Source organism: Cryptomeria japonica, chromosome 1 (genome assembly GCF_030272615.1).
Source record: "Cryptomeria japonica chromosome 1, Sugi_1.0, whole genome shotgun sequence".
In the NCBI taxonomy this organism is placed as follows: Eukaryota; Viridiplantae; Streptophyta; class Pinopsida; order Cupressales; family Cupressaceae; genus Cryptomeria; species Cryptomeria japonica.
The window spans coordinates 156544273-156563175 of record NC_081405.1 but is presented as its reverse complement, the minus strand read 5'-3'; the positions used below and the strand labels follow the sequence as shown (position 1 = coordinate 156563175).

The 18903-nt window shown below is 36.2% G+C and overlaps 1 pseudogene; it reads right to left on the bottom strand.

Annotated features, from left to right (window-relative positions):
* Positions 1-6745: 6745 nt before the first annotated feature.
* On the bottom strand, positions 6746-18674 carry LOC131856957 (clathrin heavy chain 2-like; annotated as a pseudogene).
* Positions 18675-18903: the final 229 nt, after the last annotated feature.

Below are 18903 nucleotides of genomic sequence, written 5' to 3'. Positions count from 1 at the left end.
GGCGCTCGGAGTGCACACGGTCCTCGCAACTTTTTTCCAAATTTTCAGGGATGAAAGATATTGTGATTTTATTGCGGAATCCAAAGTTACAGCTGATTTGGAGATGTTTTGATCAGTGAAATCGTCAGTCAAAGGTTGAATCAAGAAGGTTTCAAAAATTAGGGTTTTGACACTTAACCACTTAATTTTCAAAATTAAAGCACAAATACGAATTGATAATTTGTAATAGAAGGATAGATCTGAAACAAGCATTAACATTTAAACATTTCACAAGCTTAATTACTAAAAAGAAATTTTAGGGTTTTTATGCAATCACCTCTAAAATTTTGCAAAAGATCAAACATTGAAATGTAATCAATTTTTTCAGATCTAAGCATGAAAAATCAGAAAGGATGTTCACGTCGGGTTCACCAAAATGTAAAGCGGAAAATCGCGATCGAACCCTAGTTGCTCTCCCCTCTTCCAACTCCAAGGAGAGAGAAGGGAGATTCACTAGGGTTGATGGTTTTCACTTAGGGGAGAGACTTTACATTCAAAAGAGGGGTTGAAACCTACAAGATCCAATCCCACACAATGCAAGATTGGATGCTAAATGAGTTTCAAGGGTTAAGACAGCAAGGCTACCCTCTTTTGTAAAGAATGTGCATAGGAGAATTAAGCTAGGAATGCATAGAAAGTGAGAAAGATTCGCTTATAAACTGAGATAGGAATACAGTATGAAGCTGCGGACCTGGAATTAGCAGTAAAATGTTGATACAGCGCTATCCTATAAATTTGAGCAAAAGTTGTCGGGACGATGGCGCCCGACGCCACGGTCCTCCAAAAAATCCGCGAAATGAAGGGGGATCTGTTCATCTCTGCACAAGGATTCCAGATCTTCAATTTCAACCGTGTACCTGCAACCTACACACAGAAAAGCGAAGACGATTGGGGGGTTAGGGATTAGGGGTTTGCCTTTAGGTCAAACCCCGATTTTGGAATTAACCAAGAAATGAGCAAGAGCTGTAAATGTAAATGACTGTAAAACAAGTACTAATACCTTGTTCTAAGGATGTTTGTATCCTTATGTGCGAAGGTTTAGATGTTGTATGTTGTATGTTGTATTAGTATGTGATCTCCTCTTCAATGGTTGAATCCTTGTCTTGAATGCAACACTTAGCCTTGAATGGAGACTTGAAATGATCAATTGCTTGAAGGAATGCTTGAATGCTTGAATGCTTGAGTATAGTTTCCATGCCTTTTCCATCATGTCGAATGAAAGAGGAAAATGTAGTTTATATACTTGTCAATTAGGGCTAATAGACTGATTTTCCTGACCTTAGGCCGACTAGGAAAGATAATTTCCAAATTGCAAACAAAAAGACCCGAGACCCCTTAGGAGACCGCGCCCAAAATAGGACCCAGGGACTAGGGTGCTGGGCGCCATGGTCCTGGGGGACCAGGGCGTTGGGCGCCCTGGTCCTGAGGGACCAGGGTGCTGGGCGCTTTGGTCCCACCTCCCGGGACAGCAGGGTGCAAGGAGGTTCAGGCCAGGATGCTTGAAAAATGCAGTTTTTAATGTCGTGAGCAAGTTTCGGGGTCTCCATTCAGGTTGCATGTTGCGTCGCCATCGTGAAGACCGAAATGCAGTCGAAATTGCAAGTGTCACAATTTTAGGATGCTACATTTGGTAACTGGTTTATGCATTTCGGTATTGATCTTTTAGGTTTCGGTATTAAATTTTTAATTGCTTAAGGTTCTGGTAATATGGTGACAACTAATTCACCCCCCCTCTCAGTTGTCTTCTAGTTATTTGAATTGTCTAATTATTGGTATCAAAGCTCTGTCCCTCTCTGCAAAAGATTAACCACTTGAGGAAAATCCTATGGTAACTAACAGTTAAAGCTCATCTAGTTAATATGTTGCTATCTTTTAGAAAGATATTCCTAGACTTGATGGAATGAATTACAAAGTATGGAACATTCAAATGGAGACTCATCTGATATGTCTTGGTAAGGAATTTTGGGAAATCATAGAGAATGGTGTACTCCTTATAATCTGGCATCTGGCAACCCTCCTCCAACAAACTTGGATAAGGAGCTTGAGAATGATTGTATAGAAAGAGAAGACCTTTTGTCTACACTTTCTGGTCAGCAAATAATGGGATTAACTGACAAATTATCTACAAAGGATATACTGGACAAGTTGGAGACTCTTAATGAAGGTGGCCCTACTGTAAAGATTTCTAAACGTGATGGTTACCAAGTGAGACATGAAAACTTGAAGATAGAAGAAGATGAAAGGATTACTGCATTCATGGAAAGGGTAAATGAGATTGTTATGGGAATTCAATGTTGTGGTGGAACTCTGAGTGAAGATGAAATAGTTTCTAAAGTTCTGAGAGCTTTACCACCATCTTACAAGATGAAGACTACTGCAATTAATGAATTGAGAACAATGGCTAATACTTTTGTCAATAGAGATACCTTGGTTGGGAAACTATCTACTTTTGAGCTTGAAGAATTTGGACCTTCTGGAGCTATGAAGTCTGAACCTGCTTTTCATGCATCTACATCATCAACCGAAAAGCAAGATTAGAAAGATTTGTATGCAAAGGAATTGGATGATATGAAGAGAGAACATGATGAATTTGAGAAAATTGAAGCCTTATTTGTTAAAAGAGTACCTAAAGGAACGATAGGAAGTAAGTATGAAGGAAAAGCACCTTTTAAATGTTTTGTATGTAATAAGATAGGTCCATTTTGCATCTAGATGTCTTGAAAGAAATTCAAGATTTGAAGAGAGAGATAGATCTTTTAAGCCTAACCTTGGATATCAGAACAAGTATAAGTATAGGAAAAATATAGATAAATCATGCTACATAGCAGATGAGGAAGGTGTTACTGATTCTGATGATGAACCGACACAAGACTCTGCTAGTGGTTCCATCAATGGGAAGGAATAGGTGTTCCTGGCTATCAAGGAATATGTTCTCACATTGGAACAGAATGTATTTGAAGAGAAGGCACTTGCTTCTAAAATTGAAGATAAGGATGAATGGGTAATTGACAGTGGATGTTCATATCATATGACTGGAGATAAAAGGAATTTTCTATCTTTGCAAGAATTTGATGGCGGTCTGGTTAGATTTGGAGATGACAAAGCATGTATGATCAAAGGAAAAGGAAATATACCATTGGATGGTAAGCACAATTCTAATAATTTTTATTATGTTGAAGGATTAAGGCATAATATTTTGAGTGTAGGACAATTGGTGGATAAGGGATTTCAATTATAGTTCAAGGATGGAAAATGAAAAATCATTAACAAATCTAGTTTGGAGATTGCAACCGGTACTCAGACAAAAGCTAATATATTTCATTTGAATTCTAGTGAGAAGACATGTTTGATTGCACAAATTGATGAGAGTTGGCTATGGAATAAAATGCTATATCATGTTAATTTTGATTGCATGGTAAAGATCAGTTCAACTAAGGCAGTTAGAGATATACCTAAGATTGTGAAGCCCTATAATCTGGTATGTAAAGAATGTCAAATAGGAAAATAGGTCAAAACCTCTTTTAAGAGTATACAAGACAAATCTTATGGTGTTCTTGATCTTATTCATACTAATTTGTGTGGCCCTGCTAAAGTTGAAAGTTTTCAAGGTGATAGATATTTTATGCTAATCATTGATGATTATTCTAGAATGATGTGGGTTACTTTTCTAAGGGAGAAATTTGAGGCTTTTGAAAAGTTTAAAATCTTTAAAGCTAAAGTTGAGATAGAGATAGGATTGAAGATTAAATTTTTAAGGTCAGATCATGGTGGATAATTTACATCCGATGAGTTTAACAACTTTTGTGAGAAGCATGGCATAAGGAGACAATTTTCTACTCTCCGGACACCTCGGTGGAATAGAGTTGTGGAAAGGAAGAAAAAACTATCTTGGATGCTGCTAGAACAATGATGATGGAAGCTAATCTATCTCATATCTACTGGAGAGAAGCAGTGAGCACAACAATCTATACATTCAATAGAGTACATATCAAAGGAGAAACCAGTAAGACATCTTATGAATTATGGTTTGGAAATACACCTACAGTTAAGTATTTCAGAATCTTGGTAGTAAATGTTATATCAGGAGAGATGATGTCATTGGAAAATTTGATCCTAGATGTGATGAAGGAATATTTCTTGGTTATTCTAATGAAAGCAAAGCATATAGATGTTATAACAAGAGATTGCAGATAATTGTGGAGAGTGCTAATGTCAAGATGGATGGGCATAATAGAAGTCAAATAAGAGTTTATGAGAACGAACTGGCAGTGGAAATGATCATAACTGAATCGGTAACACTTTTACTAAAATAGAATGTTGAACCAGTTACTTCAACAATATCCAAAAATTCAACAGTAACTGAAGAACCGGGAAGAGGAAAAGAGAATCAGAAGACTCCTAGGTATGTGAGATTGAATCATTCAGAAGATCAGATCATTGGGGATAAGAACAATGGAGTGATGAGAAGAAGGAGACTAGCAACTAATGAGGTATGTTTAATTTCTCAAGTTGAATCGATATCAGTAATTGAAGCATGTAAAGATGAAAGTTGGATGAAAGCTATGGAAGAAGAATTAGATCAGATAGAGATGAATAACACATGGACTTTAGTTCCCTGGCCTAAAAATAAGAATGTTATTGAAACTAAATGGGTTTCTAGGAATAAGTTAAATGAAGATGGACAGGTTGTAAGGAATAAAGCTAGATTGGTTTGTAGAGGATATTCTCATAAGGAAGGAATTGATTATGGTGAAACTTTTGCACTTATAGCTAGGATTGAAGCTGTAAGATTATTTCTTGTCTATGTTGCACATAAATACTACAAGGTTTATCAGATGGTTGTTAAGTGTGCCTTTTTGAATGGGGATCTTGATGAGGAAGTTTATATTGAGAAACCTAATGTTTTTTCACTTTCAGATGATAAAAACATGGTTTGCAGTTTAAGGAAAGCTTTATATGGATTCAAACAGACACCTAGATCTTGGTATGCAAGGTTAGACAAATATATTTTGAATCTTGGTTTCACTAAAGGTAATGCTGACAGTATCTATATTATAAATTCACTGATGTCGATATACTAATTATTGAAGTTTTTGTTGATGACATTATTTTTGGAGGTGAAGATAAGTTGTGCATGGAATTTTCTAAAAATATGGAGAAAGAATTTGAAATGTCTATGATTGGGGAAATGAAATTTGTCTTAGGTTTGCAGATTACTTAGACTGATAAAGGTATTTTTATCTGTCAAACTAAGTATGCTAGGGAATTGTTGAAGAAATTTGGTATGGTAGACTCTAAACCGGTAAGTACTCCTATGGTTACAAGTGAAAAATTGACAAAGAAAGATGTTTCTACACCGATAAATCCTACAAGATACAAGTCTATGATTGGAGGTCTGCTATATTTGACTCAAACTAGGCAGGATATAATGAATGTTGTTTGCATTGCATCAAGATATCAGAGTGATCCTAGAGAAAATCATGAGAGTGTGGTGAAAATAATTTTTAGATACTTGCAAGGTACATCTGAATATGGTTTGTGGTACCCTAAGGATGATGAATTTACTTTATGTGCATATACAGATGCAGATTGGGTAGTTGATGTTGATGACCAGAAAAGTACTTCTAGTGGAACTTTCTTTCTTGGAAAGAAGTTGGTTTCATGGATCAACAAGAAACAATCATGTACTTATTTATCGATTGTCGAAGATGACTATGTTTCTGCTGCTACTAATTGTACACAAGTTCTATGGATGAAACAAATGTTGAAGGAAATCAAAGTGCATCGCATTGGACTGGTAGTTATTCATTGTGATAACTCTGCCGCTATAGAAATATCAAAGAATCAGATATTTCACTCTAAGACAAAGCACATATCTATCAAGTATAACTTTTTGAAGGAGAAGGTGGAAGAAAATGAGGCACTAGTACATTTGGGGCTCAATTCGGATGGCAGTTCATTAGAATTCTGACTATGATTCGTCAGACTTCCGATGAGCAATGCGATCAAAAACTTGTAATCAAACATTCTGACAGTGCTCAAGACCATCGGAATTCTGATATCATCAAATAATCTTCTAACGATGATCATGACTATGTTTAGACATTGGTAAAACTTGATAAGTCATCAGAATTCCAACGGCTTCTAGGTAATGTTTTGATAGTGAACATGACCACCCATCTGACGAGAATGTCATCGGATGTTTTGTGGGGGTGCGTCAGACTTTTGATGATGTCCAACAACAACTAGGACATCCGTACTGACAAATATGTTGTATGTGTGATGGTTTGGTTGTTGGAATAAATTGGGTGGGCATCAGAATTCCAATGGCTTCCACACTACTTATCCGACGAGAATATTGTTAGACATACACCATCCTCACTGGATGCTTGGTGGATGGAAAGATTTGCACTTATTGACCAATATGATAATACTAAAGATTTATTATTCTGTATCAACCAACCAAATGACAATAAAAACAATTTGACAATCTAAGCATGCAACGGTTCAGGTGTCGGATGCTTGGTGGATGGAAATATTTGAACCGATTGACCAATACGATAATACTAAAGATTCATTATTTTGTATCAACCAACCAAATGACAATAAAAACAATTTGACAATCTAATCTTTCCACTTGAAGACCAGCCTCAAAAAACCATGTATGATTGAAGAATTGTGTCCCACGTTAAGTTCTTCAATCCCATCAATAGCCACCCATAGGTGGCATACCATAAGCTGGCATGGGAGGCATTCCCATTCCACTCATACCTGGCTGAAAGCAACCTCCCATACCCATTCCCATGCCAGGCATTGGAGGTGGTGGAAAAGCAAAGGGAAGACGCTGAGCATACATATTTTGTAAACAAAATAGGCACATATTTATTTCTGTAGAAGATTCAAAATGTTTATTAAAGAGAAACTTAAAATATTCATAGAATCATCAGAGTATATCAAAAACTTGATGTAGGTATGGAAACATAAATTCAATCATATTATTCATCCAGGCAAGTTCCAAAGCCACATCTGGTCTGATCAAGTCATAACATATGAACAAGCATGAAGCAAAGCAATCTTTCTTGCCCTCCAATTCCAAATGCAAAAGTAAGCCCCATTTCAATGCCCCAATCCAAAATGAAAATTCAAAATATACTTTAGCCTGTGAGAGATAACAACCAACTATATATTTTACCAATTGTATACCTATTCCACAAAATATACTAGCAATTCCTTTGCAAGTTCACGATCACCCGATTGAGAACTAGTTTCCATTGTATCCTTGTAAAGATTATCCTTTTTAGATAGTGCAATATGTTAGCACATAATTTTCCAATAATTTCCTTAAAAATGCTATTTTTCTATAATTTCCTTAATTATGCTCTTAAAAATGCTATTTTCTATAATTTCCTTAATTATGCTCTTAAAATGCTATTGGAGGTGTTGTAAAAGCAAGGGGAAGAAGTTGAGCATACATATTCTGTAAACAAAATAGGCACATATATATTTTAATTTTTAAAAACTGTCGGTAGAGTAGAACAAGTGCTCCTTGAGGCTCAATTAAGAAAAATGCATACCAATTGAGAAACAAGATCTTTCTCTTCTTTCTCCTTGGATTTCTCTTCTTGGACAACCTCTAACTTGTCCTTAACAAGCTCATCAACTTTTGTCGTGTATTCTCGAACGAACTTTGAAAAATAATTTTTTTGAATATTAGCTATTTAATTCTGTAGAAGATTTAAAATGTTTATTAAATAGAAACTTAAAATATTCACAGAAACATCAGAGTATATCAGGAACCTGAAGTAGGTATGGAAACACAAGGTCAATCTTATTATTCGTCCAGGCAAGTTCCAGAGCCACATCTAGTCTGATCAAGTCATAGCATATGAACAAGCATGAAGCAAAGCATTCTTTCTTGCCCTACAGTTCCAAATGCAAAAGTAAGCCCCATTTCAATGCCCTAATCCAAAATGAAAATTCAAAATATACTTTAGCCTATGAGAGAGAACAACCAACTATATGTTTTACCAATTGTATACCTGTTCCACAAAATACACCAGCAATTCCTCTGCAACTTCACGATCACCCGATTGAGAACTAGTTTCCATTACATCCTTGTAAAGATTACCCTTTTTAGACAGTGCAATATGTTAGCACATAATTTTTCTATAATTTCCTTAAAAATGCTATTTTTCTATAATTTCCTTAAAAATGCTATTTTTCTATAATTTCCTTAAAAATGCTATTTTTCTATAATTTGCTTAATTATGCTCGTAAAATGCTATTGGAGGTGCTGAAAAAGCAAGGGGAAGAAGCTGAGAATACATATTCTATAAACAAAATAGACACATATTTATTTGAATTTTTAAAAACCGTCAATAGAGTAGAATAAGTGCTCCTTGAGGCTCAATTAAGCAAAATGCATACCTGTTGAGCAACAAGATCTTTCTCTTCTTTCTCCTTGTATTTCTCTTCTTGGAAAACCTCTAACTTGTCCTTAACAAGCTCATCAACTTTTGTCGTGTATTCTCGAATGAACTTTAAAAAAGATTTTTTTTGAATATTAGCTATTTAATTTTGCAGAAGATTTAAAATATTTATTAAAGATAAACTTAAAATATTCACAGGAATCATCAGAGTATATCAAGAACCTGAAGTAGGTATGGAAATACAAAGTCAATCATATTATTCATCCAGGCAAGTTTCAAAGCCACATCTGGTCTGATCAAGTCATAGTATATGAACAAGCATGAAGAAAAGAATTCTTTGTTTCCTTGCAATTCCAAATGCAAAAGTAAGCCCCATTTCAATGCCCCAATCCAAAATGAAAATTCAAAATATACTTTAGCCTGTGAAAGAGAACAACCAACTATGTGTTTTACCAATTTTATACCTGTTCCACAAAATATACCAACAATTCCTCTGCAAGTTCACAATCATCCGATTGAGAACTAGTTGCCATTGCATCCTTGTAGCACATAATTTTTCAAATTAATTATGCTCTTAAAAATGCTATTTTTCTATAATTTTCTTTTATATATTTAGCACTTTCTCCATAAGAATAGTTACTGTTGGGTTTTATGTGTAGGTGCAATCTTGTAGTGACAATGTCCATCCATGTATGACTTCTCTCCAAAGATTCAACCATCAAGTGGGCATATTGAGGGTGGCATTGAGACAAGATGAAGCACTCTGGGTTTCCTTTTGAGGTGAAGAGGTGGTGCAGGAGCACCTAGGTTTCCTGATGAACTTTCAAATTTTAGAGTGGATGATTCTCATAGGCTCAATGATTGAATAAAGGACTATTAAAGAGTCCAAAAGTGTTTTTTGAGGTTGTATGTAGTTTGATTGTCTTTAGTCTTAGCTTGTTTACTTAGTTTTGGCCTATGTGCCTTTGTAAGCTTAAAATGACATCATATAGAAAAATTGTGTATAACTCCTTGTAAGGCCTCATAAGGATTTTGGAAATGTTTATTTGATGTTAGAAAACCATCCTAGTGGGTCAAGAGTATGAAGATATGCCAAAATTGTAAAAATGCATTGTGGAGGAAGAGTTGTCATGTTTGCTTGACAATATTTTGCAACAATGTGAGCAATTTTTGAAAAATGCTCAAATCGGTAGTTAGAGGACCGATTGTTGGTTGGTATTGGTTGATTATGCGTATATAAGGCCTCTCAAAAAAAATTAGAAGAGTTAGAAGATCCAAAGATTGAATTTGGAATAGCAACTTGAGCCAATTTCCTAATTTCTTCAATAAATTTGCAAAATTATTTATTGTAGTCCATACCAGATGAATTGATTTCCATATTGTACCTTCATGGATGCTTAGTCTGAGTTTTTTTGGTGCTTAGAAAGTATTTGTGTTCACTCTTTGTGCAGGTTTAGTTCGTGTAAATAAATTATTTCTTGTTTACACTACTCTTGGCCTGAGTAACGGGTTAAAGCCCTAAAAATAGCTCCAACTTGAATTCCATTTGTGGTTTCTCTATGCCCTTTAGGATTAGATTAATTAAGTTTGTATATAGTGTAAATATTCCATTTTGTACCCTGGAAGTTGTTTGGGATCATTTTACCATCATGTCCTACACGAGCTCCGCCATAGCCCGACTAGGGAACATGACTGCTATTTTTACTATTTCTTGCAGGGGTGATCAAATGTAATTGAGCCAAGTGATTGGCAAGGAAGATGGTTGTCTTGCAGAGTCTCAATGTGAGTGTAGAGGTTGGACAGGGTGTAGAGACCTATAAAACCCATTGGTGAGAGAACTCAAGCCTAAAACCCTTCAAAAGAGCCATTTTGGGGGCCATGATTGTACAGAAAAATCATACCACCTCATCCCCTAAATCCTGAAGAGTGTCCAAATGGGTATCTGGATCACAAAAGCTTCTATGGGTTCATTAGGAATTTTTTAGCACAAAAAAGTAAAAACCATGAAGGTAGGGCTAAAAGGGGCTCATAGGGCTACTAGGCCTTGAAAATAGGAAACTATGAAAGTGATAGAGAGATGAAGGGAAGAAAACTTTAAAACCACATGGTAGGAGTTAAAAAACCATCTCAGACTCCTCCTAGTCCCTTGCAAGTGAAGGATAAAGAATTAGACATGTTGGTGGCTAGACTTACTTCTTTGAATCCTAACCTTGATTGAGTAACTGGAGCAAACACACTGGTAGAGAGTTCTCCAAAGGAGTTTGGGGGTTGGTGTTGAATCAAGAAAGGAAGGAAGGGCACAGGAAAAACAAGGAAGCCCACAATGAGACCTATTCCTAGAGTATGAGCCAAATTGCACTTCTTTGTGAGAGTCTCCCTATCAAAGTGGTATTAGAGCCCAATAAGACTTGGGAAGGAACTAGTTGATGTCAGAGACTAAGTCAGTGGGTGAAAATAGTTTCACAATGATGACTAATGCATAATTAGCCAAAAGGGTAGAACACCAAGAGGAAGAGAAAAGTTGCAACGATTGGAGAGAAAACTAGGTGAATTAGAAGACAAAACCAAGAAGGTGACTATCAAAGTCAATGAGGAAAAGGGTAAAGAAGTGGTAGAGGAGGATGGCACACCTGAACTAGATCCTATTTTGCCTAAAGAGCCTTTCCTTAGAGCCATGAAATCCTTAGGAGGTAAGTCCCTAGAAGGTGTGCCACTTTTTTGTGGAAAAATGGAACCAGAAGTGGTTAGTGAATGGATTGAAGGGTTAGAGAATCACTTTGAATATGATGGAATTAGTGAAGCACAAAAGGTGAAGGTAGCCAATACTAGATAGAGAGGAGAAGCCTTGACTTGGTGGAAGTTCATACAAGAGGAGAGACAAAAGGAGGGTAAGAACCCAATTGCCACTTGGAAAGGAATGCTAGCCAAGGTGAGAGAAGCCTATATCCCTGAAGACTATGAAATTCAATTACACAAGAGGAGACAAAATTTGAGACAAAGAGAACTGGATGTGAGTAGCTACACTGAATAATTTTAGAAGTTATGTTTGAGATCCAAGGTGGTAGAAGATGAAAGTATCAAGGTTGTTAGATACTTGAATGGTTTGCGGTGGAATATCCAAAAAGAGTTAAGCTTGTTGTGTCCTAGTACGGTCCACAAGTGCTATCAATTGGCACTCAAGGTGGAAAAGAAGAGTAAAATGAAACAAGAGCAAGGTAATAGAGGCAGAGGTAGGGGAAGAGATGGCAGAGGTCATAGAGGTAGTTATGGTAGAAGAGGTGTAGACCAAAGATCCCAAGGGGAATACAAGTTGGTAGAACAAAGTGGGGATTCCAATAGCAAGAGAAGCTATAGAGGAAGGGGATCTAGCAACTCTAGTAGAGGAAGGTCTAGTGGATCAATAAGAGGGTCCTATTTCTCCACAATGAAGTGCTACAACTGTCATCAACTTGGACACTCGACCTATAGATGTCCTAAGAATTCTTCTTCATCGCAAGGAGGTGAAAGGAGAGTGAGTTATATCCAAGAGGATGCAGAAAATGTGAAGACATCAGAAGTGAGCTTAGATTCCAAAGTTGGAGAGAACCTTATGATAAGAAGAGTCTTGATCAAAGAACCAGTAAAGAAGGAACCTAGTCAAAGAAGATCCTTGTTTAGGATAAAATGAAATATCATGAGTAAGGTGTGTAGAGTATTGGTGGATTTAGGATCCACTAATAACATAGTGTCAGAAGAAGCTGTCAGCAAACTAAAACTACAAAGAATCCCAAATAGTGATCCTTATAGGGTTACTTGGCTCAACAAAGGGAAAAATATTTTGGTGAATTATCAAACTTGGGTAGAGTTCACCATAGGAGGCTACAAAGACAATATTTTGTGTGATATATTTCCAATGGATACATGCCACCTACTCCTAGGTAGGCCTTGGCAATTTGATAGAAAATCAATACACCATGGAGAAAAGAATTCCTACACCTTTCAAAAAGATGGAGTTACCTATAAAATTCAGTCCATAGGAGATGAAGAAGAGAGCAGATCTAAAGGTTAAAATGTTCTATTAGTTGGTGAGATGGAGTTCATAAACACTCTCAAAGAAGGAGAAGGAGTGGGGTTTGCACTTGTTGTGAAACCAAAAGAGGAAAATAAGGACAAGAAAGTTTGTATTCCTGATGAAGTACAGAAAATACTCAATCAGTTTAAGGAGATCATAATTGATGGAACACCTACTAATTTGCCTCCTCAATGAGCCATAAGTCATTAGATTGACTTTATACCTAGAGCCTCATTGCCTAATAAAGCAGCCTAAAAAATGACATTAGAGCAGAATAAAGAAGTGGCGAAGAAAATCCAAGAACTTTTGGATAATGGTCTGATAAGAAAGAGCATCATCCCATGTGCAATTCCCACCATTTTGCAACCTAAGAAGGGAGGTACTTGGAGAATTTGTACTGATTCAAGAGCCATTAACCAGATTACAATTAGATATAGATTTCCTATTCCAATAATTGAAGATTTGATGGATTGTTTAGGAGGTGCTAAGTATTTCACCAAGATAGACCTCAAGAGTGGCTACCACCAAATCAGAATCAAGGAGGGAGATGAGTGGAAGACAACATTCAAAACCACAAAAGGTCTTTATGAATGGCTTGTTATGCCATTTGGACTCACAAATGCCCAATAGCACATTCATGAGACTCATGAAAGAAGTTCTCAAAGATTACATTGGTAAATTTGTTGTTGTTTATCTAGATGACATCTTGATTTTAGTAAATTTAAAGAAGAACATCTTAGGCATATAGAGATTGTATTGAAAGCAATTATGTGATGAGAAACTAACTATCAATTTAGAGAAATGTGAGTTCATGAAATAGGAGTTGGTATATCTTGGGTTTGTAATCTCAAGTGGTGATTTGAAGATGGATACCTCAAAGGAGGAAAAAATAATCAGTTGACCTACACCTAAAACAACAAGTAAAGTGAGGAGTTTTCATGGTTTGGCTCAATTTTACAGGAAGTTCATCAGAGGGTTCAGTGAGATATGTGCATTTATGATTGATACAATCAAAGGAGGTGTAAAGATTAAGTTTCAATGGAAAAAAGAGGCACATAAAGGATTTGAACTCTTGAAGACAAAGGTGGATACTCAACCTTTCCCTATTCTTCCAAGCTTTGACAAACTCTTCACCATTGAATGTGATGCAAGCAACATAGCCATTGGAGCAGTTCTAAGCCAAGATAAAAGACCGGTTTCATTTTTCAGTGAAAAACTCAATGAAGCCAAGAAAAGGTATTCTTCTTATGATTTGGAATTATATGCACTTGTTCAATCACTTAGAAAATGAAGGCATTACTTAATGCCTAAATATTTTGTGGTTTATACTGATAACCAAGCTCTTAGTTTCCTCAACTCCCAAGAAAAGTTGAATCATAGGCATATCAAATGGGTAGAGTACTTGCAATCTTATAATTTTACCATTAAGCATAAGAAAGGTCAATGTAATAAGGTTTTTGATGCATTAAGTAGAACGTTACTAATAGTTCAAGAAGTATATCTCAAGAGCATTGGGGTTGATAGTTTCAAAGGCCTATACCAAGATGATGAAGATTTTGCTAACATCTACAAGGTTTGCCAAGAGTTTAGGAATCATTTTCATAGTGAATATGCAGATTTTACTTTGCAAAGTGGTCTTTTGTTTAAAAGGAGGACAACTTTGTGTGCCAAGAGGGTCCATGAGAGAGAAATTGATGCAAGAGAAGCACAATGGTTTCTTAAGTGGTCATTTTGGGTTGAATAAAACCTTGGAACTTGTTCAAAGATTCTATTATTGGCCAAAGATGATAAAGGATATTATAAAGTATGTTGAACAATGTGTTCTTTGTCAAAAAGAAAAAGGAATCTCTTCTAATGTTGGACTCTATCAGCCATTACCTATCCCAAACCGGCCATGGGAGTGTGTAAGTATGGATTTTATTGTTGGTCTACCCAAGACAAAAATTGGATTTGATAGCATCTATGTTGTAGTAGATAGATTTAGTAAAATGGCCTATTTTATTCCATGTAAGGTGACTCATGATGCTAACCATATTTCTCATTTGTTTTTCAAAGAAGTCATTAGGATTCATGGTTTTCCATTCAACACAGTGTCAGATAGAGATACCAAATTCATTGATCATTTTTTGAAAACTTTGTGGCAGAGATTGGGTACTAACTTGTCTTTTAGCTCAGCATACCATCCCCAAATGGATGGCCAAATAGAGGTGGTAAATAGGACACTTGAGAGCCTTCTCATATGTTTGATAAAGAAGTATGGACAAGCATGGGATCAAATCATCCATCAAGCCAAATTTTTTATAATGATAGTGTGAATAGATCAACCGGTAAGAGTCCTTTTGAGATAGTTTATGGGATTCATCCAAGAGGTGTGTTGGAGCTTAAAGACCTTGGAAGTATGGAGAAGAGGAGTGGACATGTTGTTGATATGGATCAGTCCATGAAGGAGATTCATGAGAAAGTTAGGTAGGCTTTACAATAAAACTCTCAAAGAATCAAGGACAAAGTGGATGAAAAGTGGAAGAAAGTACAATTTGTTGTTGGTAACTTGGTAATGGACCACTTGAAAAAATTAAGGCTTCAAAAAGGTGTACCCAACAAACTTCAAATGAGAAGGATTGGACCTTGTAAGGTCTTGGCCAAATATGGACAAAATGCTTACAAAATTGATCTACCTGGGGACATAGCTTTGTCTCCTATTTTCAATGTTGCAGACTTGGTGTAGTACAAAGTCACACATCTAGAGGAATACAATGGATTTTTAGATGTCTCTCAATCACTTTCAGACCTACCTTTGCCACTTCTAACCATGCTGCAAGTGGAGAAGGTGTTGGACTCCATAATTATCAAAAAGACTAGGCACACCACCTACATGGAGCATTTGGTTAAATGGCAGTATCTTCTAGAATTTGAGGCCACTTGGGTACCTAAAGAAGACTTTCCAAAGGTTGGAATTGACCTCTCTTTCTTTCCTCAAGGAGTTACTTGACTTCTTTCTCATTGCGGGAGTATGAGGCAGGAGCACCTAGGTTTCTTGATGAACTTTCAAATTTTGGAGTGGATGATCCTCCTAGGGTCAGTGATTGAATAAAGGACTATTGAAGAGTCCAAAAGTGTGTTTTGTAGTTGTTTGTAGTTTGATTGTCTTTATTCTTAGCTTGTTTACTCAGTTTTGGCCTATGTGCCTTTGTAAGCCTAAAATGGCATCATATAGAAAAATTATGTAAAACTCCTTGTAAGGCCTCATAAGGATTTTGGAAATTTTTATTTGATATTAGGAAACCATCCTAGGGGGTCAAGAGTGTGAAAATATAACAAAATTGTAAAAATGCATTGTGGAGGAAAAGTTGTCATGTTTGCTTGATAACATTTTACAACCATGTGAGCAATTTTTGAAAAATGATCAAATCCATAGTTATTGGACCAATTGGTGGTTGGTCTTGGTTTATTATGTTTATATAAGGCCTCTCAAAATGTTGTAGAAGAGTCATAAGATCCAAAGATTGAATTTGGAATAGCAACTTGAGCCAATTTCCTGATTTCTTCGATAAATTTGCAAAATTATTTATTGTAGTCCATACCAGATGGATTGATTTCCATATTTTACCTTCATGGATGTTTAGTCTGAGTTGTTGTGGTGCTTAGAAAGTATTTATGTTCACTCTTTGTGTAGGTTTAGTTGGTGTAAAGAAATTCTTTCTTGCTTACACTACTCTCGGCCTGAGTAAGGGGCCAAAGCCCTAAAATAGCTCCAACTTGAATTCCCTTTGTGGTTTCTCTATTTCCTTTGGGATTAGAGTAATGGAGTCTATATGTAGTGAAAATATTCTATTTTGTGGCCTATAATTTGCTTGGGATCATTTTACCATCATGTCCTAGGCGAGCTCTACCATAGCCCATCTAGGGAACATGACTGCTATTTTTACTATTTCTTGCAGGGGTGATCAAATTTGATTGAGCCAAGTAATTGGAAAGGAAGATGGTTGTCTTGAAAAATATTAGTATTAGTGTAGAGGTTTGACAGGGTGTGGAGACCTATAAAACCCATTGGTGAGAGAATTTAAGCCTAAAACCCTTCAAAAGAGCCATTTTGGGGGTCGTACCTATACAAACAAATCAGACCACCTCATCCCCTAAATGCTAAAGAGTGTCCAAATGGGTATCCAGATCACAAAATCTTCTAGGGGGTCATTTGGAAGTTTTTAGCACAAAAGAGTAAAAACCGTGAAGGTAGGGCTAAAAGGGGCTCATAGGGCTACTAGGCCTTGAAAATAGGAAACTATGAAAATGATAGAGAAATGAAGGGGAGTAAAATTTAAAACCACATGTTAGGAGTTAACAAACCATCACAGACTCCTCCTAGTCCCTTGCAAGTGAAGGATAAATAATTAGACATGTTGTTGGTTAGACTTACTCCTGTGAGTCCTAACTTTAATTGAGTAACTGGAGCAAACACACTGGTAGAGATTTCTCCAAAGGATTTTGGGGGTTGGTGTTGAATCAAGAAAGGAAATAAGGGAATAGGACAAACAAGGAAGCCTACAATGAGACCTATTCCTAGAGTATGAGTCAAATTTCACTTCTTTGTGAGAGTCTCCCTATCAGGATGCTTGGCAAACAAGTTCTTGGGATTGGTCAAAGTGCACAAGTAATTACCAGAAAGGTTAAATCTCCCATGCATAATAGATTTTTTGTTCATATTATATTAAATCCATTATGAATTTTTGTATCTTAAAGAAGGAGTTAAAAATGATTGAAATTTCACATTATCGGTATGTTATACCGATGAGGGCACTTAAACTAACAAAGACCAATTTTACATCAGGATACCATATACTGATGAGAGAGTGTAGCAAGCCAGAGTTTTACTCATCATTAAAAGTTATACTGATCAAGGAGAAAAGTTGAGGAGAATTGATGCATTGAAAAAAACTATACCGATATGACCCATTGACATAATAAACACTAGCGACAATAATGGAGAATTGTCTTCCCGATAGCTGATGAGGGTATCAGTAAGACTTATACTAATAAGAGTGGTGAAAAGAAGAGTCCATCAGTATAACCAAAGAGATCGATATGTGTTACTTTGAGCCACCCCGACGCCTAAAGAAATCATCGGTGCAACATATACCGATGGAACATACTCTATCAGGAAGACTTTTCTTATCGGTATGTTTCATTTCATATTACCCCATTACCCGATGAAGGAGAAAATTGATTGAGTGGAGCGAAGACACTATCGAGAAGACTCATGGCGATGAAGCCGGTTGTATTGGTATAACCAAAATGATCAGTATGTGTTACTTTGAGCCACCCCGATGCTCGAAGAAATCATCGATGAAACATATACCGATGGAACATACTCTATGGAGAAGAATTTTCTTATCAGTATGTTTCATTTAGGATTACCCCAATACCTCATGAAGGAGAAGATTGATTGAGTAGAGCTAAGACACTATTGGGAAGACTCATGTAGATGAAGCTAGTTACATTGGTATAACGAAAGCGATCGGTATGTGTTACTTTGAGCCACCCTAACGCCCAAAGAAATCATCAATGAAACATATACCGATGGAACATACTCTATCAAGAATACTTTAACTTAAATAAAAGAACCAATAAAGAAGTTCCTCTCACCCTTTGAGAAATCCCTATCTGATCAAAGTTATCGTGCATATCTATAGATTCTCGAAGCCTATCATAATCTTCCTCTTCTACATAAATTTCATTCAAAGCCTCATTAACATTAGCTATATTGTTTCTCTGTACTGCAACCATGTACGACTTCACAAGATGGAGATGTCCAACGTGGATAACAAATACAATAGCATAAAAGATACTCATGAAATTTTTCCAAACCAAATAGCTGCTAAAGAGAACATCTAGAAAAACTTAATACCCAAGTGAAAGACATCACGATAATCCTAAAAACAGTAATAGAATAAAAGAGTTGAGAGCCATACCTTATGCATGATGTCAACCACTCATGTGTGGTCTACCCTAAGGGAAAGGACATTCAAGAAGTCATTAATAAGATCTAGGTGTTCTTGCAAATAAAAGTATACAACTTTGTAGTACAATTCAACATTGACCACTTTAACTACAACATTTTTCAATTTCATATGATCCCATGCCTTTGGAGAATGGTTCATGATAGTAGTGCCAACATTATCATATTCATCATCTTGAATATATAAATATGTAAGTTCCTTCCAGTGATGTTTCTCATCACAAACATGAATATGAGTTCATCAAAGCGATCCCTGTTTTGATAGTAATCATTGACCTCTTCCAATTCATACACCTGGAACAAAAAATAAATGTCAGAACACATAAAATATAAATTTCTCACCTTCACAGTTACACATAAAACTGCAGATG